The sequence below is a fragment of the Anabrus simplex genome, chromosome 1, assembly GCF_040414725.1.
Source record: "Anabrus simplex isolate iqAnaSimp1 chromosome 1, ASM4041472v1, whole genome shotgun sequence".
Taxonomy (NCBI): domain Eukaryota; kingdom Metazoa; phylum Arthropoda; class Insecta; order Orthoptera; family Tettigoniidae; genus Anabrus; species Anabrus simplex.
Genome location: NC_090265.1, coordinates 1384528756 through 1384548303, shown reverse-complemented (window position 1 = coordinate 1384548303; position 19548 = coordinate 1384528756).

Sequence of the window (19548 nt, the reverse complement as noted above, 5' to 3'; positions counted from 1 at the left end):
TGTATTGCGATTGACCTATCTAAGGCATTTGCTAGGGTAGATCATGGAAGACTACTGGCAAAAATGAGTGCTATTGGACTAGAAAAAAGAGTGACTGAATGGGTGGCTATATTTCCAGAAGACAGAACTCAGAGAATTAGCGTAGGCGAAGCTTTATCTGACCTTGTATTAAGAGGGGAATTCCTCAAGGCAGTATTATTGGACCTTTAGGTTTTCTTATATATATCAATTATATGTGTAAAGAAGTGGAATCAGAGATAAGGCTGTTTGCAGATGATGTTATTCTGTACAGAGTAATAAATAAGTTACAAGATTGTGAGCGGCTGCAGGGTGACCTCGATGGTGTTGTGAGATGGACGGTGGGCAATGGTAAGATGAAAAACGGGGTTAAAAGTCAGGTTGTGAGTTTCACAAATAGGAAAAGTCTTCTCAGTTTTAATTACTGCGTTGATGGGGTGAAAGTTCCTTTTGGGGATCATTGTAAGTACCTAGGTGTTAATATAAGGAAAGACCTTCATTGGGGTAATCACATAAATATGATTGTTAATAAAGGGTACAGATCTCTGCACATGGTTATGAAGGTATTTAGGGGTTGTAGTAAGGATGTAAAGGAGAGGGCATATACGTCTCTGGTAAGACCCTAACTAGAGTATGGTTCCAGTGTATGGAACCCTCACCAGGATTATTTGATTCAAGAACTGGAAAAAATCCAAAGAAAAGCAGTTCGATTTGTTCTGGGTGATTTCGGACAAAAGAGTAGCGTTACAAAAATGTTGCAAAGTTTGGGCTGGGAAGACTTGGGAGAAAGGAGACGAGCTGCTCGATTAAGTGGTATGTTCCGACGTGTCAGTGGAGAGATGGCGTGGAAGGACATCAGTAGACGAATAAGTTTGAGTGGTGTCTTTAAAAGTAGGAAAGATCACAATATGAAGATAAAGTTGGAATTCAAGAGGACAAATTGGGGCAAATGTTCATTTATAGGAAGGGGAGTTAGGGATAGGAATAACTTACAAAGGGAGATGTTCAATAAATTTCCATTTTCTTTGCGATCATTTAAGAAAAGGCTAGGAAAACAACAGATAGGGAATCTGCCACCTGGGCGACTGCCCTAAATGCAGATCAGTAGTGACTGATTGATTGATGAACAGACTAAAACGAGCGGATAAGTCAATTATCGCAGGCATTAATTCGCTGTTGAGTATAATGATGTCTTCTGAATGCATCAAGGTCACCAATTAAGGAATCTTAGACGACTGAGTATATTGCGGGAAGCATAAGCTCTACCGCAACGTTGGCACCCCAGAACTACTAAATACCTTTTTGTTGTAGGTAGATATGTAGGTAGATGGATAGATGTTTTATATTAATTGGCTGAGCTAGGTCCACGTGTTCCTCTCTTACACTTAAGCAGTGAATAAATGTGTAACATAAAATAAAAATCTGAATCAAATCACTGCTATTCTGCTATCTTATTGTAATAAAATATCTAATACACTAAACAATGTAAAATAAATGGATATTTTGCTTCCTGAGTACAATAATATAATATTTTCGGAGAAATTAAAGTACAATAAACCTGGTGGTCATTTCTTCTGAGATTTACTCTTTTCTACAAATGAACAGTCCAAGTGTGCATGTCGATCAGTATTCTGGTCACCAGTCCGCGAACTGTCTATTTTTGCAAAATTCTTATTCAGCGATGCTCAGGCCGTGATGCAAGACGTCGTATTGAAGGCAAATGACCTGGCTCTGATAGCCGCCTGGATATGGTACTGGCGGTTCCAGACGTATCCCAAGCTGCCATGACATATTTCTGGACGTTGAGCAGCGAAGCTCATGGAGTGTTTACACCCTGTTACACGATGAAATAATCCTCCGTGCTGGTAGTCCACGGAGGTCGTCCCGAGCCTTCTCGGCGCGTGTGTGTATCCTTACGTTCCCACTGCGTCTAACACCGACGCAGAACGTCAGTACGGCTCAAGTGGCGAGCAGTCCACCGAAACCTCCAACCTGCCTTATTAGTTCCACAATGCGGCCTCACTGTGACTTATCCAGCTGGTCCAAGGTTTGTTGAATGTACCGTTGGGGCATGCTGCATGTTTGCTCAACTTAGCTCTGTGGTTCACACTGCTACCTCTTTTACTAAGGCCTTATTCGGCGTTTTGCATCTATGAATGAGGGAGTGTGTGTGGGGGGTGTATATGTACGCTCCTGAGTGACATTACCATGCAAGCAATCAGCTCATGACGATACTGTGTGGTAGCCTTCCTTGTACTCGCGCGATTCGTTCATGGTTCTGTTGTAAATGAGTGTATATAAAAGCGCAAAAAATTAGGTGTAGGCCTATCATTTTATTTTATGTATCAGACAGAGACTCATCAAATTACACGTGTGATAAAAACCTTGGTGGTAATAATTGCAATGGCTTATAGCAAAAAATGCATACGTTCTGCTGGATTTGGTGATATTATTGAGTGGTTTTCTAATATCCAGAATTTCCTAACTCAAACAATACATGGTCAGCCTCACTGACTTCATGCAATTAGGTCCAAGTGTAGAAGAATGAATATCAGAGTTTCTAGGCAGATGTTCAAGTTCTAGGTCGTATTCGAATATGGTCTCAAACTCTGACCATTGAATTATAAAAATCTTAGGCTCGCTGTTTCAAAGTGAAGACATCGCTCCGCTCTTCAATAAGTAAAAACAGCCAAATCGTACCCAAGAGGGTTTGTATTTATATAAACTGCAGCTGTTCTTCTCCCAGGTCTCTGTATGGAATAAGAACTAATCTGAAAGAAACGTTTGTGCTGTGTAACACAAAATGATAGGTGCTGGCAGGGTTTTGTCCAAATGTGTACTGTTATCAGATAGAGAAGTTAGTTTCACCAAATGCTTGTAATTACTGAAATTAAGTTAATAACTTCAAGCTATTTAGCTCTTGTGAAGATCTCTATCGAATACGCACGCACCCTATACTAATTAGAAGGAATTCTCTCTCACTGTCTCTTCTCCCGTAATCTTACTGAAATTGTACAGTTGAACATCTTTATTCTGTGTACTTATTCATGTCGGGAGACATGTGAAATTGTAGTATTTGCTTCTTTGTAAAATCGCTCAAATATCAATGAGCGCATGGTATTATATAACTTCCGCGCAGTTAGACGTTTCTCAGAAATATTTGAACCTATGGATATAATCTGGGTATCCATAGGATTTGTATCTACATGGGAGGTGAATTATATTTTGATAATAATTAAAATTAAGTGTGAGAAAATATTAAATGCGGCGAACATACAGTACCATACCCTCGTTCTCTTCTTCAGTAACTCTACATCTGCAAACTAGCGAGGAAGTGACATGTAGACCAAATTGGCAGTTAGATTTCTTTGTACAAAAGCAAGCCACTTTTAGGACGTGCTTACAGGCAAGCATCAAATCTACTTCGGAACCCGAGTATGAACAAAGAGGGCACGGACTCATGTGATTAACTCTATCTGGAAGTTTTTTCAAGGCTTTTTGGTTTAGAAGAAATTTCTCCTATACCGCTTTTCACGAGAGTTTAATCCTGATGTAAAAAGTACGTGGAGCACCTTGCCTTTGCACGTCACACCTGCTATCCGCAGTGAAGCCGCGTTGCCTAAGTGACAACTTCGACCTGCCGACATGATTCGTACGTGGTTAAGTGATCCCCACACATCCTGGTCGTCTTTGTAGACCGCCAAAAGTTGTTCACCCGGCTCCACCCAGTCTTAATGTTAGATTTTCACAAGAAAAGATTAACTCTATCTGGAAGTTTTTTCAAGACTTTTCGGTTTAGAAGAAATTTCTCCTATACCGCTTTTCACGAGAGTTTAATCCTGGTGTAAAGAAATAGGCGGAGCACCTTGCCTTTGCACGTGTACATAGACGGAGTTGATTGGAGAAGCAACCGTCGCACTCACTCGACTGTATATGAGCGCGAAGAAAAGTAGTACGTCGCATTAATTTTATTTTAGTTTAGTTTATTACATTTAGAGAGTTTGGAAGAATATGTAATAAAATTAAAATTTTATTGTCATGTATACCGGTGTATATATATATATATATATATATGCTTTTTTATATGAAATAGTGATTAAATAACGAGAAATGAAGGCACAAGCCGTGGTGTAATACAGGAAGTCTTCTCGTAGTGAGGGAAATTCCCAAGCTGTACGGCGTGGAGATAAGGTGTTGCATCTTGCAGTCAGTGAGTCAGTATTCATAGTGAGAGAAATGGAGCAAGAGGTAGTAGGACCATCGCGTGTAATGAAGCACAAAAGAGGAAAACAGTTCCGAAGTGACCATAGGCAATGCATTGTAAATGTGTTCAACAAACTAAGTGAACAGAATCCAGGTTTAGTCGTTTATTCAGAAGTTCAGATCTTCGCACTGTTGTCGTATGCGATGCGGAGCCCTGTACGTCCGAACACGAGACGTTGACGGGGTGGAGGTCGGTACAACACGCTCAGCGAATCACAACTCTTTCTTTGGCGGAGGCGTCAGGATTAAACTCTCGTGAAAAGACATATAGATGAGCTTGGATGTTCTCAGTCCTCATTTGTTCGCGATCAGCTTCAATTTCATGATGAACACAGCAAGACAGCAAACTTTATCCTCAGGAGTTGAGTTTGGACAACCTGCGATCAAACCGCATTAAGGGCTGGATCAACAGTTCTAGCATAGGGTAATGTATACTACACGGAGCAGGCACACTATGCAGCAGAATAGCAGAGAGCTGCGGTTCTGACACTTATCTTTACGAGCGACTTAGTCGCTTGCAATAATTAATCATTCACATATTATTTAATATCAAAAGTAGTTCCTGTGGAGCATCATGTTCTTGATCTATCGACAAGTTCTTTCTCTGAATCATTGCTTGTGGATCAGCCTCCAGATACCAAAAACGTTGATTCAGATGTGTTAGAGGTTTAGAAGAGTGGGGGAAGATCCATCTTAAAGGTCATGTGACACAGTATCAACATATAAAAGATGTCTGGTGATATATTTGGTGTTTATCCGACAAAATTGTTTAAAACTCATCTATAGGTCACCTAATGTTTTTATTTCTCTGTCACGTGGTAAAGTAAAATGGAAAGTTAAAACTGCAACAGCTGGGCTAAGTGAATCAGACGGTAAAAGCTTTGGCCTTCTGAGTTAAGGTTGGTGGGTTCGATGACTGTACAGCCCCGTGCTATTTGAAGGTAGACATACTGGCGGGTAAAAGAAACCTTGCGGGACAAATTTCTCGCACCTTGGCGTTCACAAAAACCGTAAAGGGGACGAAAAACTAATAACATTAACTACCTACTTAGTTGAGTCCTGGCATTGCTTTCACTTACTTATGGCAAGCTCTTCACTTTCATCTGTCCTATCTGACTTCCCTTGGTTAACTCTTGTTTTCTTCCGACCCGGACGGTGTTACGTGCAAAGGCCTAGGGAGACTTTCATTTTCGCACCCTTCGTGGCCCTTGACTTCTTTTTTATGGTCGATAACTTAATTTTTTGAAGCGTCGGATCCGTCCCATGTTTTCCCTCCGGTTAGTGTTGTATAGAGGATGGTTACCCAGTTATACTTCCTCATAAAACATTAATTTCCTCCACGACTAGTACCATGTAACAAAGTGTGAGGCATGAATTTACCTAGCAAGAGAATATTGAAAGCTGGACAGACCGTGGATCTTAATGTCATGGCCATCCATCAGTACTTTACATCACATCCTGCACGGTTGCTAGGTAACATCACGTCACACATTTTAATGAAATACGTATTTATGATCATTTTATCTTCCCAAAGGGAAAGTTAATAATATTCGGATGAAAAATCGCTCCTAATACTGTGCTACCTGGCTGACTTAATCATCATAATGTGTCACTTCAAGGAAGAAATAGTAATATTGTCTTTCCAAGCGAGAAAGTGCTTGCGTTTAAGAGAAAACTTGAACTTCGGAAAACTCAGATGGACAAAAGTGACTGTGAGATGTTTTCTTGTCTGAATTAATTATTGGAGGAAAATGAATTATATTTTGGTCAAATTAGTGGAATTACCGTGGTACACATCGAAAATCTTCATCAACAATTCGAGGATAAATTTCCAGAACCTTCAGCTGTGTATGACTGGATTCACAGTCCATTCGATACGAACGTAACAGCCCACTTGCCAACGATAGAAGAGGAGGAGCTAATGTAACTCTCAAGTGGCAGAACAATTCGAAATAAATTTAAGTCGAAGTCTCTTAAAAAATTGGGGTGGAAATTCGGAATTAATATCCCAATTTATCAAGAAAAGCAATGGACGTACTATTATCCTCCGCTTCAACTTACTTGTGCGGGTCAACATTTTCCGCAATGGCATCCATCAAGACGAAGCATCGGTCTCGACTGAAGCTGGAAGGGAATCTGCGGTTTGCTGTTTCAAATATCCAACGAAGACTGGATCTACTTTCATCACACATTCAAGCTCACCCATCACACTAACCCAGTAAGTGTCAGAGAATTAGCGAATTCTGAAACATGTACCTTTCTATTCTTCTGTCTTACTTCTTTTCTGTGTGAAGAGTCCAGACATAATATTTTCACAGTTAAATGTTGAAAATAGTATATATTATTTCTACTGTCATTTATAAGTCACGAATTTTCAAATATGGAAAGATTTATAAACTACTGGTAACCAAAAGCAATACAAGGCTTGTTGCCATCTAGCTACAGACCTAATTTGTGAAATAAACAAAATCTGTTCAATTCCAGTAACTGCACATGCAGTCGGTTTTTTTAATAAGCAAGTAGTGATAGTGAACTTTCAACAACTTGGACTGATACAAATGCATGAATGTTCTTTGCAAAAAGTTGCTTTGAACTCTGATGTGATCTATGAATAGTAAATTGTGTGTTATTATTATTATAGCTGCCTCTGTGGATCAATGATAATGTGTCGGCCTCCGGATCGCAAGATAGCGGGTTCAAATCCGGCAGGATTTTTAAGGGTGAAAAAAAGTCCATTCGAAACTCTATGTCGTACGGTATCGGCATGTAAAAGATCTGTAGTGACACATTAGGTGTTTACCCGACAAAATTCATTAAATCTCAGCCATAGACGCCCAAGAGAGTTTCGTTTTACTCGGTCTGCCATCTAGAAGGCCTAGAGTAAAACGTAACGTCGAAATTGACGAGAAGAGCCAGATGGCGTCAGACTGAAATGTCTGCACACGGTAGATGAGCCCATAAGATTATTATTGTTATTATTATTGTAGCTGGTAGTTGCAGTAATTAGACAGAAGCAGAAACGAGTACTGTAGATCTCGTGATACGTTTTTGTGCGAAGTAGCCTATGGGAAGCGCTAAGAAAGGAAAGATGAATGGAGGGGGAGAGGGTGCTAGATATTTCATGTTTCAGAAGGGGGGCCCGACAGACAATGTTTGAGAACCCCTGGCTTAGAGGATATCCCGGAAAAGGTTTACATAGGCCTATAAAATATCGAAATGTGATATAAAAGAAACCGAGCAGTAACGATTTATGTGGAACAATTAAAAAAAGTCACGTTGAAACTATTTCCTCGCTTATGCTGCCGAAACCGTTGCAGATATTCACAAAACTAAGTGCGTAAGATGTTATACAAAATTTTCTAGAGATCACATAACTACAGTATCTTTAAAAGGCCAGTCTTTTATCTGTACATAGTTCTAGGCACGGAAAGAGAAGTAGAAAGATCCAGCTAATATTGTAACTGGGGAACCGTTCTACTGATCTTTATGTAGGTTTCACTGTTGCTCAGGGTCTCCCAGTTAAAGCTTTAAACACTGAAATATAATGGAAGGAATACAAGCAATAACGGTTTATGCGATGGGAGTGACGGTACACGAACAATAGGCCTATCTTGATTTACCCATCCCAAACCAATAACAGAGTCGATAAACGAATACGTAAGACTTATAGAGAAAAAAGTATCATGTTTTCTCTTGGACTATTTTTGTTTTTTTGCTAGTTGTTGTACGTCGCACCGACACAGATAGGTCTTACGGCAACGATGGGACAGGAAAGGGCTAGGAGTGGGGAGGAAGCGGCCGTGGCCTTAATTAAGGTACAGCCGCAGCATTTGCCCCGTGTGAAAATGGGAAACCACGGAAAACCATTTTCAGGGCTGCTGACAGTGGGGTTCGAACCTACTATCTCCCGAATACTGGATACTGGCCGCACTTAAGCGACTGCAGCTATCGAGCTCGGTCTCTTGGACTATTGATCTACTAAGTTAAGTGCCCAACATGAAAAGACGAAGTTCATTCTTCAGCTCCACAACGCGACGAAGGACTTGACTACGAGACAACCAACGTACGGTACCTCCGTGTGCAGTAGAAGCGAATCATGTGTAGATCCCATCTCCTCGCAAGAAATGGAAAATAGCCTACTGTTTAAAGCTTTTGCTTTCACAAAATTTACAACACTGATTGCATCGTTCAGCACCTTATTGACTATTGATTGTAATAATTTCGAAGCCAAAGCCTCCCTGTCCATAAAACAATGTGTTAATTTTACAGAATTAGTAACAGCACTCACCCTTGCTCTGAACCCCTGTTTAGTTCCAGTAAACGCCTCCGCCCCATCGGTACATATACCAACACAATTTGCCCATGCAGATTGTTGTCAATGAAAAAGGAATTCACAAGAGAGAAAATATCTTCGCCTGTAGTTCTCCCTTCTAGGGCTTTACAAAATAGAAAATCCTCGTGCATTTCATTTTAATGACTGTAGCATAAAGAAACAATAAGCTGGGCACTATTTACGATGTCAATATTATCATCAAGTTGCAGGGGAAATTTTTGGCTATCATGAAGACGTGGTAGCATTTGACGTTTTATGTCGGATGCTATTGTATCAATGCGACAAGTCACTGTGTCATCTGAGAGCGGTATCGACTTCAGAGACTCGCCGAACTGTTCTCCATGCATGATCGCGCACATCTTCATGACTACAGGAAGAAGTAATTTCTCTCCAATGATAAGTGGTGATTTGGATTTTTCAATTAAATAGGATTAAATAGGATACCCCTTAGCGCTTTCTTAGGGACTGTTACGTGCTTTTCAAGGAATTTGACATTTCCTTTTAGATGTAGCTCATGACGCTTAAAACATTCTATAGGATGTCTGGATGTTTTGTCAGCAAATATCCGTTAAGTTTCACAGGCTTCGAACTGTCGTTAGCTAAAATCTACAAACAAAGAACGCATTAAGGTCCTTCCTGATTATTCAAAATAATGCTGGAAAAACCTAATGCCAGATCATCGTCTTGATATTTACGCACTTTAATTTTAGGTGCAGAATTAATGTTGCTGGTGAGAGCAGTAGTAGAAGCGGAAGAACAATGTACTTTGATTATATTCGAATCTTGTTCGTTATTAAGACCGAATATTTTCGAAGGAGGGCAAAAATCACTTCCATGGAGTCTCTTTCTACCACCGCTAATAAGACACTTATCCATGGGCAAGGCGATACTTGTAACAGTTTGTTGTAAATCGGGTTAATCACTTCCACTAAACACGGACTAGAATTCACCTGTTCATTCACTGTCTTTACACTGACTGCGAAGGCCTGGCTGAAGTCGAGTCGACAATATCAGAAATAGAAGAATCTGTTCTTTTGAGGAAGTGGCGGTCACCTTGGCAAGCGGCTTATTGTAATTGGTGATTGTTATGTGTTTGGTAAGGTGATACCGCTGCGGGTGGCGGGTGAAAGGGCGCTGTGTGGGAAATGTTACTCACACCTTTTCTCAGAATACGTGCTGGCAGGGCCTACTGGTCAGTTCTTGTGAAATAAAACAGCAAAAGTACGAGTTTGTTAGTCTTGAATGGCGGTGGAAGAGCTTCCCGCCTACGTTAATGGATGTGAGGATCTGAGGATAGCAATATTTGTTACAGAATGAAAAAAAAATGAAAACCTACAACCTGTTTTCCAGTCATTGACCGGGTCAGGGATGTAATGAATGAAGCAGATATAGGCTGTTAGTACGATGGGGTCGCCACTCCCAAAGTGATTTATTAATGAATGATAGATGCTATGAAATGACAATGGAGAGTGTTGCTGGAATGAAAGATGACAGGGAAAACCGGAGTACCCGGAGAAAAACCTGTCTCGCCTCCGCTTTGTCCAGCACAAATCTCACATGGAGTGACCGGGATTTGAACCACGGTATCCAGCGGTGAGAGGCCGACGCGCTGCCGTCTGAGCCACGGACGCTCTTGTTACAGAATATTAAGTATAAATATTTTAATCAAAGCCCCCCCCACTAGGGGGATGGGCCCCCTACTGTGAGGACCACTGCTCCAGGCAACAGCGAACATGAAGCGCTACTCCCGTACCTAGCGCAGGATTTCGGTTGCTAAAGAACAGATAAAATCTTATTGTAGGAATTTTAAGGATTTTTTGTAACTTTATACTCTACAATTCGTATACATATAGTTTGGGCATTTATAAGTAATAGTTCTGGCAGCGTTTTCCATTCATCATATTTCAATATTTCATACAGGAAAACCCTCCTCTAGTGATTCTCTAAGTAACAGGAAAATCCGCATGAAAACCCGCCCAGTGGTGTAACTGAACACCAATACATGCATACAGACGTTGAGTTGTATATGTTTTATGTAGAGATGTATGGAGATATAGCGAAATAGAGTTGTTCCGAGAAACATGAGAAGCATTTTTCGGGAAGCTGACACCAGATTCGCTTTTTGGTTCTAAAATAATAGCAGGTTACAAAATTTAGACCGTTTCGAAAAATAGGTCAGGAACGGTGGTAAGATTTAAAAAATTTGCTCAATAGAACGACCTAGCGCGCACATTTTGGGTCGGCAGATGGAGGCAAACAGCCCGTATGTTCAGAAAATTCAGCGGTTTGGTCGTGGCATTGGAAAAAAATGTCCAGTTGGCATGAAACCGAGCTTTTGTCTCGCGCGGATTTGGACATTTTTTCCTTCTTGTACGTTAACCTATTTTCGATTATTTTACATCTTCAAAAATAAGTAATAAGGAGCTTTAAAATGTCACTGAGAACGTTGAAATCAAATAAGTTTTGGGGGTTATAGGTTGCCAAAGTCGGAACTCAAAAATCCCGCCTATATTTTCGACTGAATCTACAAATTTTTGGAACAATTTATAAAAAGAATCTAGATGTATACAGAGCGTGGACTCTGAAAATTGCATCGCTTTTTCTTCATTAGAAGTCATCCAGCCGGGATAAGTGGGGAGAGGAAACTGGACTGGAATTATTTTTCGATTTTCCGCCTCGCATATAGAGACGTATCTCCCAGCAACAACGTCGGATTCAGACGCAAAATCCGTATCGCCGAGCTGTGAAGCCGTGCCCAATTTTGTAAATGAATGTATATAAGCACCCGAAAATGGCGTAGAAGAAAAGAAAATTATTTTCGAGAGGAGTGTTTTCTTGCTTGCCTTGTATTCGCTGTTTCTTCCCAAAATGTTTATTGAAACACAACATTGTATGAATTTTTCCAACCAGCGGCAAACACCTTTCGATTGATAACTAAACTCTGAGTTAGGTATCAGTTCGTACATGTAACACCATGGATGTCAATAAAAAATTAAGTATAGAATAATATAGGCACAGTTATTTCACAGGCACGTAGGACTAACGTATAAAATGTCATCAGTTTAGAATTAAGACAGACCATTATTCAAGTTTATATTTTATGTTTTCTTGGTGCACTGCAATTATTTTTATCTCAGAAGAGCATATGCACATTATAAACTATTCAATCCAAAATAATGAATGTTGTACGTGAAACTCAACCCGTCCTGGCTGCTCGTTCCAGGTTAAGGGAAAAATGCCTAATTATGTTCACTTCCCATCCAAGCCGCGATGAAGAGAACAAGTTTTAATGGAAAACTATTTTAGAGATAGTAGATACGAACTTCTCTTGATGCATTCCTACATTTGGCATCGGCTGCGTGGGTGGGTGATGAGTGTGAAAGATGAAAATGGACTGTAATATGAAGTAATGAGAAAAGACGGAGCCTAAAGAAAAATGTAGGACGAATAGAGAGAGATAAATGAAATGAAAGATGGCTACTTCTTATTTCTTCTCTCTCGTCTTTCATAGATAAAAAAGTGAAAATTACTCCGTGTAAAAAGTTTTGAATAATAGCTGGCTGAAAGAACGGGAGGGAATGAAGTGAAACATGATGTTCTGAGTAACGGAGAAAGATTAGCTTTCAGCCCATACTCCCGACATGGAAGTAGGTAACATGTGCGCATTGGTATTCTTATACAGAACAGTTATTACTGACCGATAAAGTTGGCTGCGCTGTAATCTTTCATTCGGGGTATGTTGGGTTCCAACTCCAAAATCGGCAGTCCTAAACTCCGTCTTCTGTGGTTTCCAATTTTCACACCCGGCAGATACTGGAGCTGAACCTTAATTAAGGCTACTGCTGTTACTTTCCCAGTCCTAGCCCTTTCCTCTTCGAGCTTCGCTAGCACCATACCTTTGTTAAGGCGAAGTCAAACCACAAGCAAGGAAATACAATTGATATGAGATTTTTTTTAAATAATTTGAACTCAACTTCCCATCTTCTTCTTCTTTTGCAACAGCTTTTTCCCACACCTGTGGGGTCGCGGGTGCTAACTGCGTGGCACATATGGATTCGGTCATGTTTTACGGCCAGATGCCCTTCCTGACGCCAACCCTATGTGGAGGGATGTAATCACTATTCCGTGTTTTTGTGGTGGTTGATAGTGTGGTATGTTGTCTGAATATGAGGAGGAGAGTGTTGTGACGGACGCATACACCCAGTCCCCGAGCCAGAAGAATTAATCAGGAGGGGTTAAAATCCCCGACCCGGCCGGGAATCGAACCCGGGACCCTCTGAACCGAAGGCCAGTACGCTGACCATTCAGCCAACGAGTTGGACTGAACTCAATTTCCTATATTTTATGTTAATACTTTCTACGATAATAATAATGATTATGATGATTATGAGGATCTGAGTGGCTCAGACGGTAGAGCACTGGCTTTCTCAGCTAGTGTTGGTAGGTTAAACCTGAGCTCAGTCCAGTGGTATTTGGAAGTGCTGGAATAGGCCAGCCTCATGATTGTATATTTACCAGCACGTAAAAACTTCTGCGGGACAAAATTCCGACACCCCGACGTCTCCGAAAACCTAAATGTGGAATCATTGTTAGTAGTTATTTATTTTTGTTGTGATTTATTAATTTAACTACCCGTTCCGTGGTGCTCCACAGCATTCCTTATAAATAGGTGAGATAACGTGTGTTGATATGAAATTGTTCCCTGCTTTGCCGGGTAGTTTTTAATGTTGACTTTTAGGATTTGTTATACCTGTTAATTATGTGCCAAGTGAAATTTTCGAGGTTTCCTTATTGTGACGTTGATTGATATTTTAGGAACTTTTTTTTAGCTTTAAAGTTATTGTTGTGTATTTAATTTAAAGTTTTATTTGCGTGGAACTTCGTCCTTGTTGAACCCATATTTACGCGTCGCGCTGTAGACATGATGTACACGATTCCAGTTGTCATTGGGACTGTCACCAATCAGCCTAACGATCCCGAAAACTGGGGATTCGACTCTAATCTCGGTCATTCTGGACATTTTCCTTTCCACCCCTCCTGACCCCCAAGCCGATGGAGGTTGAACTTGGATATAAACATCATCCACATTGTCACAGTTCATTTCAGGGTTCCCAAATGGTACGGACTCGACACTAATATTTGTCCTTTTCCATGGTGCTTTCATTTCACTCCCTCGCAACCCCAACCGTAGGCGTGCTAAGGATGTTTTAACCCCACAGTATTTCTCTCCAGACAGTATTAAGTCATATGTGTATCAAGTTTGGTTTATATTGCAGGTATGCCTATAGTCGCCGACATTTTTTTAATCGGTTATCTTGGCCTCTATATTTACGTAAAGTTATCGCTCCTTAAGTTATGCAACCCGCTAAATACAGAATGCACTGCGGTTAAGGAGCAGCCTACGCCTGCAAACATTGAAGTGTTTTGATTTTAGGATGACTCAAGTTGACTGCAGTTAGAGACCTATCACTGCCTGATGATTCACCGACAGGTAATCCCGGAGAGAAAAAATGAAAACCTAAAACCTGTTTTCCAGTCTTTGACCGGGTCAGGGATATAATGAATGAACCAGATATAGGCTATTATTACAATGGGGTCGCCACTCCCAAGGTGATATTAATGACTGATAAATGTTATGAAATGATAATGGAGAGTGTTGCTGGAATGAAAGATGACAGAATCCCGGAGAGAATAATACAAAATGAATCAAATCGGACCAATAGAACGGATGGACGGAGTGGAAAAAATCTGTTTTTATTAAACTTTTCAATTACGTAGTAGATTTGACACATGGTGGTTAGGACACCCGTATAAATCAGTATGTAGGTAAGGGTTATTCTGCCCGAAGGCAGGTCCAAGCTTCCACAGAGGTTTACCTAAGCCGGAGTTTACGTACGGTAGGGTGGTCAGTTCCTTTCCGCTCCTCCATTCCCTTACCCCCCACCAACAGCGCGTGGCAACCCATCCAAATCTTGACCACGCCCAATGTTGCTTAACTTCGGAGATCTCACGGGATCCGGTGTTTCAACACGGCTACGGCCGTTGGCAAATCAGTAAGTAAGTTACGTTAGTTATAAGGAACACCTGGGTAAACCTTGAAAGTTTAAAGGTGCTATCAATTTTTGTCCCTATACAATTTTTTGCGTTAACTAAGAGCAATCTTTGAACAATCCCACTTGTCTTGTGGGCGATAATAGGGTGATATTTTCCTTGATACATTATTCCAATACCTAATTCCTCTTTGCATAATATATTAATATTTGCCCAAATTTGTCTTCTTGAATTGGAATTCTTTCGTCATATAATGACTTTTCATACCTTTAAACGATCCAATCAAGCTTATTCGTCTACTATTATCATTCTCCTTGAGAAGTTAAATGTCCGATAAATTTCCAAGTTCTTTCAAATCATTCAAGAAACGACTAGGCAATGAACTGATAGGGAATCTGCCACCTGGGCGACACCCGTAAATGCAGGTCAGTGATGATTGTAAGACGGCTGCGATTCTAATACTGGCCTACCTATGTGTGGTTGATGAACTGAAAAACTAATATCGCTGTCATTCAGATCCCATGTAAAACTGGTGTCCCGTGGTTATGATCACGATATCAGGAGTCACGTAAAACTGCTAGCCTGCTCGCTCGCCTGTTTTGTTTTATATGCAACCATAAATATTAGCCTCTTACTAGAGCAGAATATACGAGTTGTATGTGAATTTACGGTGCATGCATCTTCATCTCTTGTCTCTCATGCAATAATGACTGACACTAATTTCGTGAAACTGTGTGCACTGTGCGAGCTACTTATCAATGTCCAGTTTTAGCATGTTCATGGGAACGTTAATGCTGTTGGGGTGAAATAAAGCTTACAACTGATTATTTCAATTTATGTACGATTTTAGAGTTGTTCATGAATTTCGTAGTCTCTCAGTGGCATTGATACGAACGTAATGTGATCCAAGACTTCATATGTGATAGTTTTCTGTTCATTAACATTTCAAAGAATAGGCCGAATCAATATTCACTGGGAAGAATTCATGTTATTACAATTTGTTTTACGTTTCACCTACACCTACACAGATAAGCCTTACGGCGACAATGGGATAGGGAAGGACTAGGAGTGGATATGAACCGACCTTGGCCATACTTAAGGTACATCCCCAGCATTTTCTTGGTGTAAAAATGGAAAAACCACGGAAAACCATCTTCAGGGATTTAGGCAGTGGGGTTTGAGCCCACTCTCTCCTGAATGCAAGCTGGCAGCTACGTGACAACCACTCACTCGGCATTTCTTTTATTCCTCTTTATTGAGAGAATTTTCGGATTTCACGTCCGGTAGGTAAAATGTCCAATCCCATTTTATACTCTTTAATTGAAGATCGTACAGAGTGTATCTAAATTCCTTTTGCAAATTGCGAGGCTTCTAGGGGTGACCGAATATTGAATAGGAACCCATGACCGTTTCCCTGCTACAAGAAAGGTATAAAGGCGTGCCGATCGAATTGATTGGCCTGCACGTTCACCAGATTTGACGCTGCTGGAATTATTTGATGTGGCGCTGCATGAAGCGTCGGATATACGAGAGCGCTGTGGAGTCGGAGTAACATTTGCTTGTGCAGGTTTTGGCAGCGGCGGATATTTGTCTACCAGGTGTTTGTCAGCGAGTGTACTGGAGCATGATGCGGAGATACAATGTTTGTATCGAACTGTAGTCACCACGTCGAGTTGTTCTTGTATGTAGGCGGAGAAGCACTGCAACAACAACATACGTATTATCGGCACACTTTATCTTGGTGCATTTGTGTACGGGGTGAGGAGTAAGGAGGGAGCTGTCCCGGTTCCGATAGTGCTGCCAACTGAATGAAAATGAAATCTGGGATTGGATCGAGAATATGATCGATCGATATGAAGTTTCTAAACCGGTATTATCTTAAGCCAACAACTGTGTTACATACACATTATATAACATTTCTCGATGCGAACCTTGTTCCTAGCATGAATTCTATATTTTGGCTTTGCTGTGTAAACAACAACAGTACTAGTGCGTAAAGTGTACGCCAGATGTCGCACAACGATGCTTAAGCGATTCATAGTTTGTGTTTCAAAGGTTGCCAGTATGAATCTCGAAGATTGCCGAGGTCGACAGATTCAGCACCAGGGTGTAAATGCACCAAGATAAAGTGTGCCGATAATACCCTGCTCTGTTCACTGACGCAGCAGACGCGCGGGACATGTAAACGTAAAGATGAGTTTTGCTTGTTCATAATGTTATATATTCGGTCCCCCATTCATCCCTCGCTTTGAACGACTGTAAACCTGGGTAAAGGTAACGTGAAGAATTCATGGATAGATTGATTGATTGATTGATCTAGAAAATTATTATACTACGTTTGTCATAACATTCCACCAGGCTGAGTAGCTCGGACGGTAGAGCGCTGGCCTTCTGAGCCAAAGTTAGCGGGTTCGATCCTGGTTCAGCCTCGTGTCGGTATATTTACTGGCACGTAAAAGAACCCCTGTGGGACAACATTCCGGCACCTCGGTGTCTCCGAAAACCGTAGAAGTAGTTAGTGGGACATAAACACAAGTGACATTATTATTATTATTATTATTATTATTATTATTATTATTCATAACTTCCGTTAAATATACACCGTCATGAAATGAGAAGGCCTTGAAAGCTGGAATAATTAAACACAGCCTCGTGTCCACTAATACAAGAGTATTTTGTTCGAAAGAGAAGAACTCGGGCTGGGCTAAGTAACTCAGACAGTAGATGCACTGGGATTCCGAGTCTATGTCAACAGGTTCGATCTCGACTCATTCCAGTGGTATTTGAAGTTGCTCAAATACGCCTGCATCGTGTTTATAGATTTATTGGAACGTAGTCCTGCTCCATGGTTAAATGTTTAGCGTGCTGGCCTTTGGTCACAGGGATCCCGGGTTCGATTTCCGGCAGGGTCGGGAAGTTTAACCATGATTGGTTAATTTCGCTGATTCGGGGGCTGGGTGTATGTGTCGTCTTCATAAACATTTCATCATTATCACGACGCGCAGGTCGTCTACGGGCGTTAAATCAAAAGACCTGCATCTGGCGAGTCGAACTTGTCCTCGGACACTCCAGGCACTAAAAGCCACACGCCATTTCATTTTATTAGAACGTAAATTAAATTCCGTGGTACAAACTTCCAGTCACCTCGGCATCTCCGGAAACCGTAAACGTAATTAGTGTGACATAAAATCATAAAAGTTCTTTATCATCAGAACAACAATGGGATCGTGTATTCAGAATTCTTTGTTATTATTTTCACTTTCAGTTTTATCTGCCTCGGTAGCGTGACAGTTAGCGCTGTTAGCTTCCGTCCTTGGAGACTCGGGTTCGATTCCAGGTATTGTCAGAGTTTTAGGAATGGCAAGGCGGATGTTATATGGTTACAATGGTACATGCAGTTCACCGCCTTTGGGAGTGAGCCTGAAAGGAGCTGCACCACCTCACGACGAGGACACGAGTTTACTTTTTACTTTTACTTTCAGTATTTATCCATGGAACCACGCATGCAAATTTTTTGCTGTCGATATACATTGGAAATTTCTGATAAAGTTTATCAAAACGGGAGGACAAACTCTCTTAAGTCTAGCAACATTGGGAGGTACACGACCGAGAGGCTTGCCAAAAGTAGTAATGTGGAAATAGCTTTACCTGCCGTAAATGACCTATATGTAATAATCGCGAGAATTTCTGTTCGCCTATCGGTCTACTTTCCGGTAATTTTATGTAATCTCTCGCAACTCATAACACTTTTCGCATTTTCTGCGAATTTAACCGCATTACTGTGTAATTTCAACAATATCCCGTGAGGAACCGCATTGAGCGACTTCCAGAACATATCAGCGGCCACAATTTTCCATATAATGATGCAATTTTTATTATTAATGTGTAAAGTGGGTAGACCTGGGTTAGAGTTTCAATATTATCAGGTTGACCACTCGTTTTTAAGGAATGTCGTTCAGAAAACGTGAGTGAAACTTACCACAAGAAAGACCAAGTCTACAGTGAAGCATCGAACCTTGTACCACCGTTATCACAGCTCTTTCATTAGTGCAGCTCTGAATTGCAAACTTGTTCTTTATCTGTTTACACTCCAGGGTCGGTTTTTCCGTCGGACTCAGCGAGGGATCCAACCTCTACCGCCTCAAGGGCAGTGTCCATACTCTGGGTCGGGGGATACAACTGGCGAGGATGACCAGTACGTCGCTCAGGCTGCCTCACCTGCTATGCTGAACAGGGGCCTTGTGGGGGATTGGAAGGAAGCGGCCGTGGCCTTAAGTTAGGTACCATCCCGGTATTTGCCTAGAGGAGAAGTGGGAAACCACGGTAAACCGCTTCCAGGATGGCTGAGGAGGGAATCGAACCCACCTCTACTCCCGAGGCTGAGTGGACCCCGTTCCAACCCCCGTACCACTTTCCGAATTTCGTGGCAGAGCCGGGAATCGAACTTAGGCCTCCTGGGTGGAAACTAATCACACTAACCACTACACCAAAGAGGCGGACGAATTGCAAACTAAGACCTATTATCGAAGGACTGCAGTCATAACAAAGCACTACACTTGAAGCTGACTTTAATATAAAGCCACACCGCAACAGCAGCAACGCACCTACAGGTTGATCTTCCGTATGCTTAGCATAGCACATCATACCATTGAGAGCTTGTTCGTGTGCAGAAAAACGATGAATAAATATAAATTAATGGGATATAATCGAATGTAGTTAATTGTAATTATCATAAAAAGAATAAAACCTGTCGGGATGTTGTCTTCAAACATTATGCACATTATCACATTCTTCGCATCACTGTCGGGCTTTTTGTTCAGTGAATGAACCTCAAATCTCTTCTTTTTTTGCGATCAAAATACTACGCAAATAAAATGGAATTA